The sequence below is a fragment of the Porites lutea genome, chromosome 5 (genome assembly GCF_958299795.1).
Source record: "Porites lutea chromosome 5, jaPorLute2.1, whole genome shotgun sequence".
NCBI classification, from domain to species: domain Eukaryota; kingdom Metazoa; phylum Cnidaria; class Anthozoa; order Scleractinia; family Poritidae; genus Porites; species Porites lutea.
Genome location: NC_133205.1, coordinates 13,003,979 through 13,017,567, shown reverse-complemented (window position 1 = coordinate 13,017,567; position 13,589 = coordinate 13,003,979). Strand labels below are relative to the sequence as shown.

The following is a 13,589-nucleotide window of genomic DNA, read 5'->3' as shown; positions in this document are numbered from 1 at the left end:
AGTATATATATATAATATAAAATATACAACAAAACAAGCAAGGTTTGCAACATTCACTATACACATATGCATTTTAGACAATTTATGCTTACATCAACATATAAATGAAACACAATCAAACTGTACAGCTGGATATAATTTTGGACACAGAAATGTTACATTCCTAAGACAAATTAATGTTGATTAAAACACACCAGTTAATGCAAGGTTTGCATTTAGAATTGCAAATATTTTATTTTCTCTTAAGTGAAATAAACCTGTGGAGGGCTGTCTGCTCGAGCGAGATGTCACAACTCTTACAAAAAAGTACTGATTTATATTTAATCAAAAAATTAATTGTAAGGCTTGCCATGATTAATCATAGAAGCGCCAGCCCATATGGATCAAATTTTGTTACCATTCTTGACTTATTTTGTCAGTCACTGAAAAAACTGGCCATTGTCAAGAGGTTATTTTGGTAGTTGGGACACAGTTTAGTGTCCATTGCCACTGTAGAGTTACTTCAACAAGAGTCAATGCATGGACTGTCCGCCGGTACAAAAAAAGTGGCTGTAGTAGAGAGGTGGCCATATAGTGAAGTTCGACTGTAGTTCCCCAAACATTAAATTACTAACACAGCAAAATCTGATTTTTCCTCAAACATTCAGTTTCTCCAAACTCCTCATAAATTGAAGCCATGACTCAAACTATGTTATTATAACATAATTTGGTTTTATCACCTAGCCAAAGTAAGGAGATAGAGAGGTTGTTGTTTCAAGCCCTAGTCCCTTATCAGGACTGATCATAATTTGATGTTTTTGAAGCATGCCCTTTGTTGGAGTGAATCAGGGGATTGTGGGTTGTTTGTGGTTTATTTACTGAATGTAGAAGCTATTTATTGGTGGGAACATGGTAACAGAAAAAAACACAGGTACGTTAAGGTGACTCGACCCAGTTTTTTTTTGGGGGTACCATCCTACTTTGAAGCTCTCTGGTATCCCCACCTTTACTTTTATCGTAAGTCTAACACATAGAATGGATAACATATAGATCAATCTACAATATAACATAAAAATTTGGGCGATCGGAGTAAATGTCACGTGGTTATAATGCCACGCCCCTTTGAGGTCTGAGTCGAAAATCTGCTGTTGCCGGCATTTTTTCGTGAAAATCTCTCGGCTGCACATAGTGCACATTAGTGCCTTGCGCTGAACAGAGTTTCACCAAAATCGCAAAGACCCAATTCGAGAAATTCAGCGGTTTCCAAATTTAGGTCATAATTTATGCGAAAATGATAAGCAAACTTTACACGGATTATATCTAATAAACTATGAGATTCATCTCTTTATTTTGGGCATCGTTATAACAGATGGGTCCTTGCAAGTCAGCAAAATGCTTTAGGGCCTTGTAAATGCGCGCAATTTCGAGCAAAGCAAACATATAGAAATTATAGTTTTCGCTATTTGTTGACGTTTGTCAGCGTTTAAGAGTCCTTCTCACGAAAAAAGCATTTTCTTAAAAATTCATAGTTTTTTTTCCTTCAAATTTTTTCAGGGCCACAATTGATTAACTAACTACCCGGACTCTGAATTTCATGGTCATTGAAAAACTGTGACATTATCTTCTTTAAGCCCAAACTTGAGTAAACATTGAAGATTTGTAGCGTTTTGGCTGAGTTTGTGCTTTGGGAGTTGTCTATTGTTTCTAGTCTGTCATTATACAGCATTCTTGTTCAGCACGCGTGCAATGACCGCGCTTGGCTTACGATAAAAGTAAAGGTGGGGATACCAGAGAGCTTCAAAGTAGGATGGTACCCCCCCCAAAAAAACTGGGTCGAGTCACCTTAAGCATGCATGAACTATTTTGAATGCTTTAGTGTAACTTTAATGCGGCTGTGTAACCTTACCAAGAGTGATGAATCTACCTTTTTCGTCTTAAATGTAGACTGGGTTTTGGTGCGAAATTGAATATTGCCGCACATAAATCAAAATGCGAAATGCTCAGCTGCATCGATCCTCATGCTATATATTCACTTTCCTCTATCTTTCCCTGTTACATCACAGGAAAAAATAACAGATTTGCAATATTGGATATTTTAGGGTATTTAAAGAATACCCACAAAAACCCCAAATTTGGCAAAGTGAGACAAGTCCCAACCAGGGAATTCCCAACCAAGTTCCCTGGTTGGGACTTGTCTCACTCTTCCAAATTTGGGAGTTTTGTGGGTATTCTTTAAATACCCTAAAATATCCAAAAATGGGAATCTGATATTTTTTTCTTGTGCATTTGGCGCAAGTTAAACAAATTGTTAAAGTAAAATAAATATCTACTCACTAAATGACTTTATTAGAGCCTCTTAAGCCAAAATGTGACTCATCAAATTCGAGTGGTTAAGAAATACCAGGATTTTTATCATTGTGGTAGATGGTTGCATCATCACAATTCACGAGGTTTTCACGTGCGATTCTACTTAGTAAAACAATCTTAACTCCGACAACTTATTTCTTCATGTTTTAAAAGCTATTGATTCTCAAAAGACAAGAGCCTTTTCTAAGGCATTGGTTACAAAATGAAACAGGTCTTCATACGTTCAAGTCACTATTATTATTGTGAAAAGACAATCTGCATGAGATGTACAGTCACACGACTGGCACGTGAAAGTGTTGTACTTTGCCCCCTTTCGTTGTTTGTATGTGAGGGAATTCGAGTTATCACACAGAAATCTAGTAAACAGAATCATAAAAATAACTCATGCACACAATTTGCACATAGGATGTTGGTCTTTGGCCCTCTTACAATCCCTACGAAAAAAAAACGCAAATTGTTTACTACAAAATTATCTCAAACAATTTTAAGAAATCACCTCGGCTTCATTACAACATCTGCAATAAATATTAAATTATGTTTCATGCAACGTCAAGGTTGATAGCCTAACATTTATTAACTTTCAAGAAAAGTATCAAACTGCTGAAATATATTTCTGCTCATATCATGTTACTCTACTCGGTAAATCACTATCTAATTATTGTGTCAACTAGCTTCTTCCAATTTTATTCCCTAACGCTACTGTTTCTACTTAAGTTATGCATTTTTACTAAATAAAATACATTTCAGTAACTATAATAATTAGTATGCAGGAGGGATGTATCATGTTGTTCCCTTATTATTTTTTTTGTTTGTTTGTTTTGCTAGAATGAAAAAGGTCTGTTGAACTTTGTAAGAGAGAGAATAATATTTTTAAAGCTTGTTTACAGGATTAACAATACTCGGTACAGCTTTCAAAAAAATAAGCCGCCTTTTAAACTTCTAAAACCACATTTTATAGGGCGCATAGGGCCAAGTCGCACTAGAGGACAAAACTGTTTATTTATGTCAAAAATCTGTCATCACAATGAAAAACCAAGTGCGACCGGTTTGTTCACCAAAGGACAAAATTTGGTCGCAGGCGGACAAACTTCAAAGATGCCGTCGACTACCTCTGGAGCAGGCCAAATTGAGACAAATTTTGGAAAACAATAGCGAGGGTGTTTTAATTCGGAAATGATTTGACAGGTGATATGTAGCAGAGTCTCTATGCTATAGACTTCGCGGCAAAATTGGTCACGTTCTCATTTCGCAACAACATGAATCCAGGCACGGGCAACCAATACTTTCCGTATGAAATGGGGCAACAATATCCTCAATATCCACCAGGATGGATATATCCGTTGCCTAGCACTTACAATTTTAATGATCGAGGAACTGCAAGCCCATCTCCTTCAACCGCAAGTTCTGGCTCGTTGTCAGAATCCCTTCCGTTCATCGAAGACGGCTCAATGCCGGAATCATCCCAAACTTCTTCGCGCCGTACATCTTCCGAGAACAAGGACTGGCCCAGGAACGATGGACTAAAGATGAGGAAAAACTGTTAGTCCAACTATGGGCTGAAAAACACGATCAGTTGGAAAGCAGAGAGTGCAGGAAAACGTGGGCCTGGATCGCTGAGAAGATTTCGAAAGCGCTACAGTCCAACAAGACGGCCGACAAATGTATTCGGAAAATGAAGTACATCATAGAAAGATACAAGAATGCAAAAGATTGGAACAAAAACCAAACAGGAGGAAACCTTAGGAAATCCGTCTACTACGATGAGGTCGATAAGATCCTTGGATGCCGCGACCTAGTAACCTTCAATAATGTAGCCGAAGCGGGGATCAGCGGCGAAAGTGCCCCCCAAGTTGTAGCTGAATCAAGTGATACTACTGGCGAGAACAGTACTTCATCTAGCCCCAATGTGCTACAAACTCCAGCTGAAAAGAGAAGAGCGTCAAAGAAAGGGAAACGAGCTTCGAAACGCAAAGCTCCTGATAATGACAGCGACGAAGAGTTCAAGATGGCTCTAAAGGATATGAGGCAGCAGGGGGAGAAAGTTACAGCATTTATGGATTCTTTGCAACAATCACAGACGCAGCAGCTAGCCATGATGAACCAATTTATGGGCTCCATTGTGAAATCCTTGGCCAACAGAATGAGAAAGACAACTGAACTTTAATTCAAGACTGTTTTGGACTATTGGGAGACAATCATTATCGACCATTATCAAAAGACATGTTATTGTTTATGTTGCGAATCGATCAAACGAAATTATGGAAACAAATGAATGTACTGCTTGAACTGATTTCTTGTTGTAAATGCAAAAATTATCTTTATCACACACTTCTCTTTAAAAATCTGAACAATAAATGTCTGTAAAATTGCAGGAAAATTCAATACGGTGATGGAAATCGTTTCTTATGATTCAACAATCGCATGTTGAGCACAAATTACAATGCAATATTTTTATAGTATTTTCTCGTTGATTTTCTTCTATTTTCTCTGTGAAATATCAAATACAGTATAAGTTTAAGTTCGAAGGATTAAATAATTAAAAAAAGGGATTTGAAGAATCATAGACTGTTTTTTAGCAACTCTCTTATATCTTCCCCGTCCTGCATTAAGTCATTGTTCTGTTCGTTTCCGCGGTCATCATCGTCATTGTAAAAATCATCCTCCCATTCGTCCCCAATTTTAATGCAAAAGTTATGCAGCACTGCACAAGCAATGGCAATCTTCACAGAAAAAGTTATTCTGCTATCCAACCGCTTTTGTAGAATTCGCCAACGACTTTTGAGGCAGCCAAAAGCGCACTCGATGGTTACTCGTGCAGACGACAGTTCCTTGTTAAATGTTATCTCGCCAGGGTCACGCGTCGCTTCAGGATAAGGCTTCATAAGCCAGGGGGAAATAGGGTATGCGCTGTCTCCTACCAGGTAAGGCTGAATATCTGTGATGCCGATTCTTTCAACGGGTTCCTTGAGTATATCTCCGTTGCTTGCTCTTAGATAAAGCGAGCTGTTTCGATATACCCTAGCGTCGTGGATACTTCCTGGATAACCCGCTGCAAAGTCAAGAAATAATCCCTTACCGTCAGCAACGGCCTGAATAATGAAATCATGTTGCTGATTTCGACTAAAATAATCAACAGCACTGTCTCTAGGAGCAACTATTTTGATATGAGTGCCATCTATGGCCCCAACAATGTTTGGAAGTCGTGATTTGTCCGTAAATGTCTCTATACACCTCATTGTCTCGGCCACTGTTGTTGGGAATTCGATGTACTCATTCCTTAAGTCATAAAGAGCCTCAACCACGTCTTGACAAGCCTCTATTGCTGTAGTTCTGCCGACGTTTAGCGCAGGTCCTATTGTTTCGTATGAATTTCCGTGTGCAAGGCGAAGCAAACCACAAGCAAGGAACTTTTCAGGAGTGAGGCAATTTCGCAGAACTGTATTCTGTCTCGTCAGCCGGTTACGAATTACGTTGAGCAACAAATCAAAGCTTTCTCTGTTCATTCGTAAGAGCCTTCGAAAGTAGTCCCCAGGTATTGTTCGATCAGTATAATGGATCTCGAACCACGATTCGACTGGACGAGGAAGAGTCCAATAGTATGGTGCTCGTCTTCGATAACGATTTCGTTGTCGGCGAATACATCGTGTCACTAGAATGTTTTGTGCACGTAAATTCTGCATTAATAACAGACAACATATCATTAAATTGATATTGATATTTGCTTGCTGATGAAGAACCAGAAAATAGAAGAAAAATATTATTGCTAGAATTCTTCGTGGAAACATTTTGAGATCCCTCGTGTCACGGTTTGTGGATTGAAACAGCGGGTAAAGGCTGCTTCGCGGGAAATTGCGTGACGCTCACAGCATGGTGTGATGTTTTGTTCACAGATTTTGTTCTCAAGTGTGACTGTAGCTTTCTGGACAAATTTTTTGTCACTGGCCGATTTCAAGTCAGATTTGTCCTGGACAAATCTGAAATTGTCCTCTAGTGCGACTTGGCCCTAATATAAACATCACTGCAGCTCGCGTTCAGGAGGCGTGACAGGAATTTCACGCCATTTACCATTCATTAATTAAGAAACTCTGCTGGCAATGAAAAACATTCCAGACACATTTGATATCGATTAAGTGTGTTTATAAAAATCTCCTTTTGAAACAGTGATTTCATAATGTTTCTAGGCCATTCCTACAAATAAAATCGGCAAACAGGCACAAGAGAAACATTTTCCTAATCGAATCACTAAGCATGCTTGCTTGACCATAGACTAAAACGGTTAAAACGTCCCGATAAAAAGCCAGGCATTTCTGACAGGTCATCTTTTTTGCGTTGGCATTGCGTGAAATTTCAATTTGTTTGGCAGAAACTGTGTTACAACATTCCCACGGCCAGGCTGCTTCCAAAACATGTTGGCTTATGTGATTCATCCGCAAAATACCAAAAATCGTTCGTGTATTTGCGCAGGTTGTACCTTATGGTATGAAAGCGTGCGACTTGTCAATGACTTGGCAGTATTGGCAACTTAAACTAAACCCGTTGTCAACGCAAATTTACATCTCTTGTCTAATGACCAATCAAATGCCTGCGTTGCTGGTACAAAGTGCTCCGTGAACGCAAACTGCAGTGACGTTATTACAGTCCCTCTATTTTTCTCGCCCACCTCCCCCTAGAGCTATAATCCCCGATGCCCGCCCCCTCGGTACATTTGAAAACCAAGATGGCCATCATTAAAAGACGCGCTATATCTCAATGATCTCATGAAAAAATAGGGGAACTGTGAACAGTCTACTGGTAAAAAAACAGCCTTGTTAACTGCCAATTAACAAGTTGTAACAGGGCTGTGACGCATGATACCTGTACCGATGCTGTTAATGGCATGCCAGTGTAAAAACAGCCTTGCTAACTGTGGCAATTCACGAGCTGTGGCAGGGATGTCCATCACAGGGTGCAAACAAGATTGTAATATGGATGTTACGGCGTGTCTACTAAGAAATTTTGAGTTAAACATGATAGGGCTGTTCCAAGGCTGCTACAGTGGAGAAACAGCCTTGCTAACTGCGCCAAATGACGAGCTGTAACAGGGTTGTTACAGGTTAGTTTCACAACCCTGTTCCAGTGATACTACAGAGCTCTTAAAGGGTAGAAATTTTGTTAAGGGATACAGCACGCTGCAAGAAACAAACGATTTGGCTTGCTAAATTTACCAAAACAAAGCCAAGTGTGTCCTTCTTTGTTGTAGCAATGCGCATATCCATGATCTAAGACATGCTAAGCATGTCGTGAGCGTGCCTTCACCTTTAGCATGAAAATCCTGTGGAGGGTCAGATTTGTCTCGAAGCGCAACCCTTAACAAAATTTCTACCCTGTAAGAGCTTTGTAGCATCACTGGAACAGGGTTGTAAAACTAACCTGTAACAACCCTGTTACAGCTCGTCATTTGGCACAGTTAGCAAGGCTGTTTCTACACTGTAGCAGCCTTGGAACAGCCCTGTCACGTTTAACTCAAAATTTCCTAGTAGACACCCTGTAACAGCCATGTTACAACCCTGTTTCCACCCTGTGGTGGACATCCCTGCCACAGCTCGTGAATTGGCACAGTTAGCAAGGCTGTTTTTACACTGTGGCATTCCTTTAGCAGCCTTGGTACAGGTTTTATGCATCACAACCCTGTTACAACTTGTTAATTGGCAGTTAACAGGGCTGTTTTTTTACCAGGTGCCAATGTTGTGACACTTCCTCTCACAAAATCTACACTTTAGACAGGCTAGCCGTTTAACTTCTACACATTAGGATTATAATACTATCAGAACATAATTTTTTATACCTTCATATCTATTAAAGATGAAAGTTTATCTTTTTAGGCATATTTGAACTCATGAAAAAGGAACGATTTGCCCCATAAAAAGCTTCAAAGTTAAACCACTAACGGCTGGTTTAGTCCGTTTAGTCACTTAAGTAGCAAAAGCCATGCAAACAACAAACATTCACTTTCAATAAAGGAAAACAGAAAATAACTATAGTCAATTAAGAACTTAACGTTACTTTATTTTTCACGATCACATGTTACAATGTGTAAAAATATAAACAAAACAAAATTTGAACTGCATGCAAAAGTCTGATCTGGCTTGTTAAACACTTGGTCATAGTCGCTCGATTTAATGTACAACTAGCATGTAAAAATGCCAACTTTACAATAACCGAGGTCAAAAAACAAAAAAACGATTTTTGTCAGCAATTATAAGAGATGATCGAAACGCGGAATAGTTCCATTGTACCAACGGTTTCGAGGTTGGCAGTTTATAATAATTCTTTTTGGTTCGTTGTAACAAGCTTAATTTGAAATCGCTCACCTCGATCGTCTTTCCTTTATGATCCACAATGTGATACATTTCCTCATGAAAAGAGCCAATCCATTGGTGTTTCAGTTGTTGCTGAATTGTTCAATGGTGTACTAAATGAACTTGCAGGGCAAACAATCTTTGAATCTTGCAAGTGCCGTGGAATGTTTTCTGTCCACTAGATCGATCTGCTTCCCATTCGTTAAGAGCTGCTTAAAGCACAGTTATTTTTTCGCTGATACTTTTTCACTCTCTGCTTCAAAAGCAGCAAAAAACGCTCTACAGACTTTTTGAATCAAAACTGCATGCAGAAAACGTCTGAATATCTTCGCCTTTCATTCAAAATGATCGCGAGTAGTTTCAGGAGTGGAGATGTGTAATGCGATCTTCTGGTAAAAGTGCTGACCAATAAGATTAAGATTTCTCCAAGGAATTACCGATTGCGTGTCCGTCACGTAATGAAAATATTGAAGGCCTCTCGATCTCCAAGCTTGCAGAGATCTCTCACGCAGGAAAACAAATTAAAGTGATCTGAAAGTCTTTCATTTTTAGTACATTGCTGTAAAAAAGTAATTAAGCTACTGCGGTGTTTTTTTTATTTAAAAGAACAGGAAGAACAGGAGCTGATGAAATAGGTACGGTGTTTGTAAAAATGGTAAGCTGATCATTTTCAGCAAGTTCTTTTTCATTTTATTTGTTTTAACGATCTAGCCGACCCTCACTTCTTTTAACACTTTTAGACTTTCAAAAATACTGCCATCTTTCATGATTTATAGAGTTGACCTTACTTGGCTACACTACTGTGCTTGTGATCTCACAGCAGGGGCGTAGCTAGGGGGGGGGGTCCTGGGGTGCCCGTGACCCCTCCTAGGTAGGCCTTCTTTTGAGCAAACAACCTACAATATTCAGGTAGCGAAAACGCCATGACAATATCTTGGCCGTAAAAGCCATTGTTGAAAAGCCCACTTTTTCAAAATTTGTTTTTTTGTGAAGTATTTTCGTCAACGGCTCTTGTCTTTAGTTAATATGGGTGTGGAGGTCGACATGACCATCTGGTGAGTAGCCTCTGTGACCCCCCCTTTGAAAAATCCTGGCTACGCCCCTGCACAGCTCTGCAGTAACCTGGTTACTGTCAAATGTACCTAACACAGCCGTGATTCTGCATCCCTGTGCTAGTTCTTCTGCATTACTAGGTAGCCCTGTCTTAACCCTGTTACGGTAACTGGATATTTTCACAGCCATGTAACAGGCTTGTTACACTTAACTATGTACACTTTTACGGCCCTTTCACAGCTCCACTTGTTTTAACTCAGGTAAGTTGCAGCTTTGTCACAGCCCTGTTACAGCCAGTTTACAGCCCTGAAAGAACGTAAACAGGGCTGGAAACAGGATTTTACGGGGCTCTCACAGGGTTTTTGCAGGGTAGAATTTTTTCTAAGGGAATGCACACAAAAATTAAGTTATGAATGCCGAAGATCAGTTCCAGAGAAGGAAAATTAATTCATTTGAGGACCTTTTCATAACAGAGACATTTTGTTAACTTAGGAAAGTTACAAAGAAGAGAATGAGAATACACGTGTCTGTTTACTTTTTCCCACCGTCAATTTTTTCCCAGGGTGGACGACCAAAACAATACCATTTTCAAGAAAAAGCAGTCAGTTTTGGCAGCCTTCAGGCTAACTCTTCACAGATTTTTACACCAAAAGTGCAAAGTTTGTTTCATCATCATGGTGAGTGAGAAAGTCAGCGCATATCATTTGTCAAATTTATCAGGACCAATCAAGTAACAAGCAAATCTAAACTACAACATCATATTCTCTCTCTTTTCTCAGGCCATTTCTGTGAAACTCGTGGGTCTTGTTAAAACTTTTAATAAGCTTGCTCGTTCAAAGACTGTTAAACGTATGCAGATTGTCTTTCAATATTATTGGATAACCTAAGGGAGCGCGTCCGAATATCGGTAGGTAACCCAATCATGGGAACCGACCCGATTAATTTTCCGATTGATCAGAATCGGTACCAGTCTATAGGCACCAGTTGCCCTTTCCGATTACGATAAAAACTTTGCAGATTCAATCGGAGCCAGTTGACATTCCGATGTTCACATGTGTCATCGTCATATTATTTTATCTGATATATAAAATGAAGCATGTCACAAAACCAAATGATGAAAGAGTCGTTTCACTCCAAAGTAATTTCTATCGACTGTACCTTTTTCCTACTCCATAACAAATAACAATATTGTATGTTCCTGTATGTTGTGTTTCGAGTTTGTTGATTTGATGCGTGCCTACACGTGATTTTCGACATTTTGCAGAGGTATTTCCTTCAGTCGATCACAAACACCACACTGCTCCATAACACTTATTCTATGAAAATTAAAAGGAGAAAAACACACAAAACAGCACTGTTCTTCGTTGATACTTAGCAAACAAAACAGCTTACTGAGTAGAGTGTTCTTCACTCGATACTTTCTAACAATGCAATCCAAAAACACAACCGGAACTCACTTTCTCGAAACAAAACTGGATGCATAGACTTATTACAAGTAGACCTCGATGGGTTTCCTAGCGAGCGGAGTGAAAGCAAAACCATACATAATATAAAACCATGGGATAAACTTTTACGAAAATTTGCGTCTTGCATTCAACGATCCTAAACGCAAGGTGCAATGCGATCTGAGGCAAAAAATACTGACCAATTAGATTGCGGCCTCAGATTGTCTCCAGGGAATTAGCAAAAAGAACTGAAAGATTCCCACACTCGCGAGTCACGGAAGACACGGAACGAAGTTTCATACAGGAGCTACCAAAGAGAGAATGGCTTAGCGACTTTGCTGTTCTGTGAGCTTGTGCATGGTGCCACGTGAAATTGCTTTCCACTCTCAGCACTTAGGAAAATTTGCGCTTGACTCTAGGTGGTTGACTTTTTGCCAAAAATCAGAACCTTTTTTACTGCGGTGTTCAACTAAAGCAAACTGTGCATACCATCCGGTAAGTTTGACTCTATTTAAAAGCGGAAAGAGAATCGAGAAAGAGAAAACCAGTTGAACGCCTCCATCAGTCACTTTTTTTGAGTTCATATGCAACCAATAAACAACTTGCAGCTTGATTCTCAGACGATGTCCTCTTCTCTCCTGTGGCACTTTAAGCAGTTAAAGTACACAACATGGTAACAACATTTGCATTTTGGTAGTGGATGTTCTGACTTCTTTCTATTTTTTTCGCTTAAAGTCCTAAACTGTTTATTCCTCCAAAGATTCCTATAATCATGCGTTTTGGGTTTCGGTTAGCATGGGCCCAAGCTATTTTAAAATTATCATTTTGAGATCGTACACTTGCAATGTACATTGCGGCGTCTTTCACTCAAAAGATGCTCTTCAGCGTTGTTCAATGACCTGCTGTTTCTTCTCGTGCCCATTTTGATACACAAATTTAATATCTCTGGTCATACTCTGTCATAGGAATACAAATACAAATACAAATACAAACAAATGTTTGAAACTGTGACGTTAAATTTCGGTTCAAACAAGACACATTTATAAGAAAGATAAGGTCAATAATAAGAAGAAACACTTTATTTGCTGGTTTACAACATTTAAATTGGAAATTTAACGTGTTTGTGCATCGAAAAATAACATTCATGCTTTTGCTTTTGCTTCTGTGACGGGTTATTTGAGCAGCCAGATATTTTTGATGACCTTTGTTAATTGGCCCGATAAAGAATTGAGACCCCTTGCCGATTCCGTTTCATTCGGTACCGATAACATCGGGTCCGACCTTCAATGGAATCGGAAAAAATCGGTGCCCAATTGATTGGCATCGGTGTGACCCGATGCCGATATTTGGACGCGTTCCCTAACCGTTTCAACATTTTTCTCCAAAACATTTAATGCATGCAATTTTTTAAATGTGTAGGTTAACTATTTAAACGGTTTTGTCTTACTCGTTAAACGGATTCAGGCACACGTGCGTATGCACAAAAATTTTACGCACGTAAAAACAATAGAGGCAACATGGAAGGTCATGTGTAAATGTAAAAGTTGAACCTCACTCCAGAGGGCATTGTGGGTGTTCTGAAGTGGTTCGAGGGGTGTTACGGGGTGTAATGGAATGTTCTGGTGTGTTTCAGGAGTGTTCTAGGATATTCCAGGCCTGTTCCTGGTTTATACACACCTGTTAAATCCTATGTGAAATTGCCTTGCACGAGCTATGTGTAGATTTGATGCATCTGCGTTATGCAAATCACTTTTCCTGATGGGGTGTCTGTAAAGTTTGGAACAGGTCGGAACAGCCTTGGAACACCCTCAGAACACCCTGGAATATCCCTGGATATCCCTGGAGTGCTTCTGATTAGCTGAAAATTTGCTTCATCTAATCAGAAGCACTGCCCAGATCTGGGTGGTGATGCGTCATCAGTATGGAATTTCTCCGCTCATTGCTCAGACGTCATTTCATGGGGAAACAAGTGGAGGCATTGTGAAATGTCCATATGTCTAGTGTATGGCTATCCATAACCTGGTTAGCTGGTTTAAACCGAACTATGATCACATCAAATAAGAGGGGAATCTTAGTTTCTAGAAATTCCTATAGGGGAAAAACAAAAACTAAGACCTCATTGGGAAATTAAAAAAAAAATTGAACATAAGACAAGTTCTTCCTATCCAAGCCCCATCATCATCAGAGTCAGCATAATGGCTTAGTAATGTTTAAGATTTAATAGACCTTGTCAAGGTTTTCCACGCCATCTTGAGTAGGCAATGCGTGAGAAATTACAACGTTGTATGAGAATCTTATGTCAAATAATTTCCATAGAACGGCTGTTCTGAAAAAATATGAATTATAAACTACAGCTTCACTCCTAAGGATTCTCCTGAAAAAAAATTTTAGGGCGTTACATGCGTTA

General features: G+C 39.3%; 1 protein-coding gene and 1 pseudogene across 1 annotated transcript in view; one reads left to right on the top strand and one right to left on the bottom strand.

The window, feature by feature from the left end:
- The window catches only part of LOC140936335 (uncharacterized), a 34,021-nt gene that overhangs the window by 19,814 nt on the left and 618 nt on the right, over positions 1 to 13,589 (bottom strand). The window lies entirely within an intron of this gene.
- On the top strand, positions 3,795 to 4,728 carry LOC140937563 (uncharacterized; annotated as a pseudogene).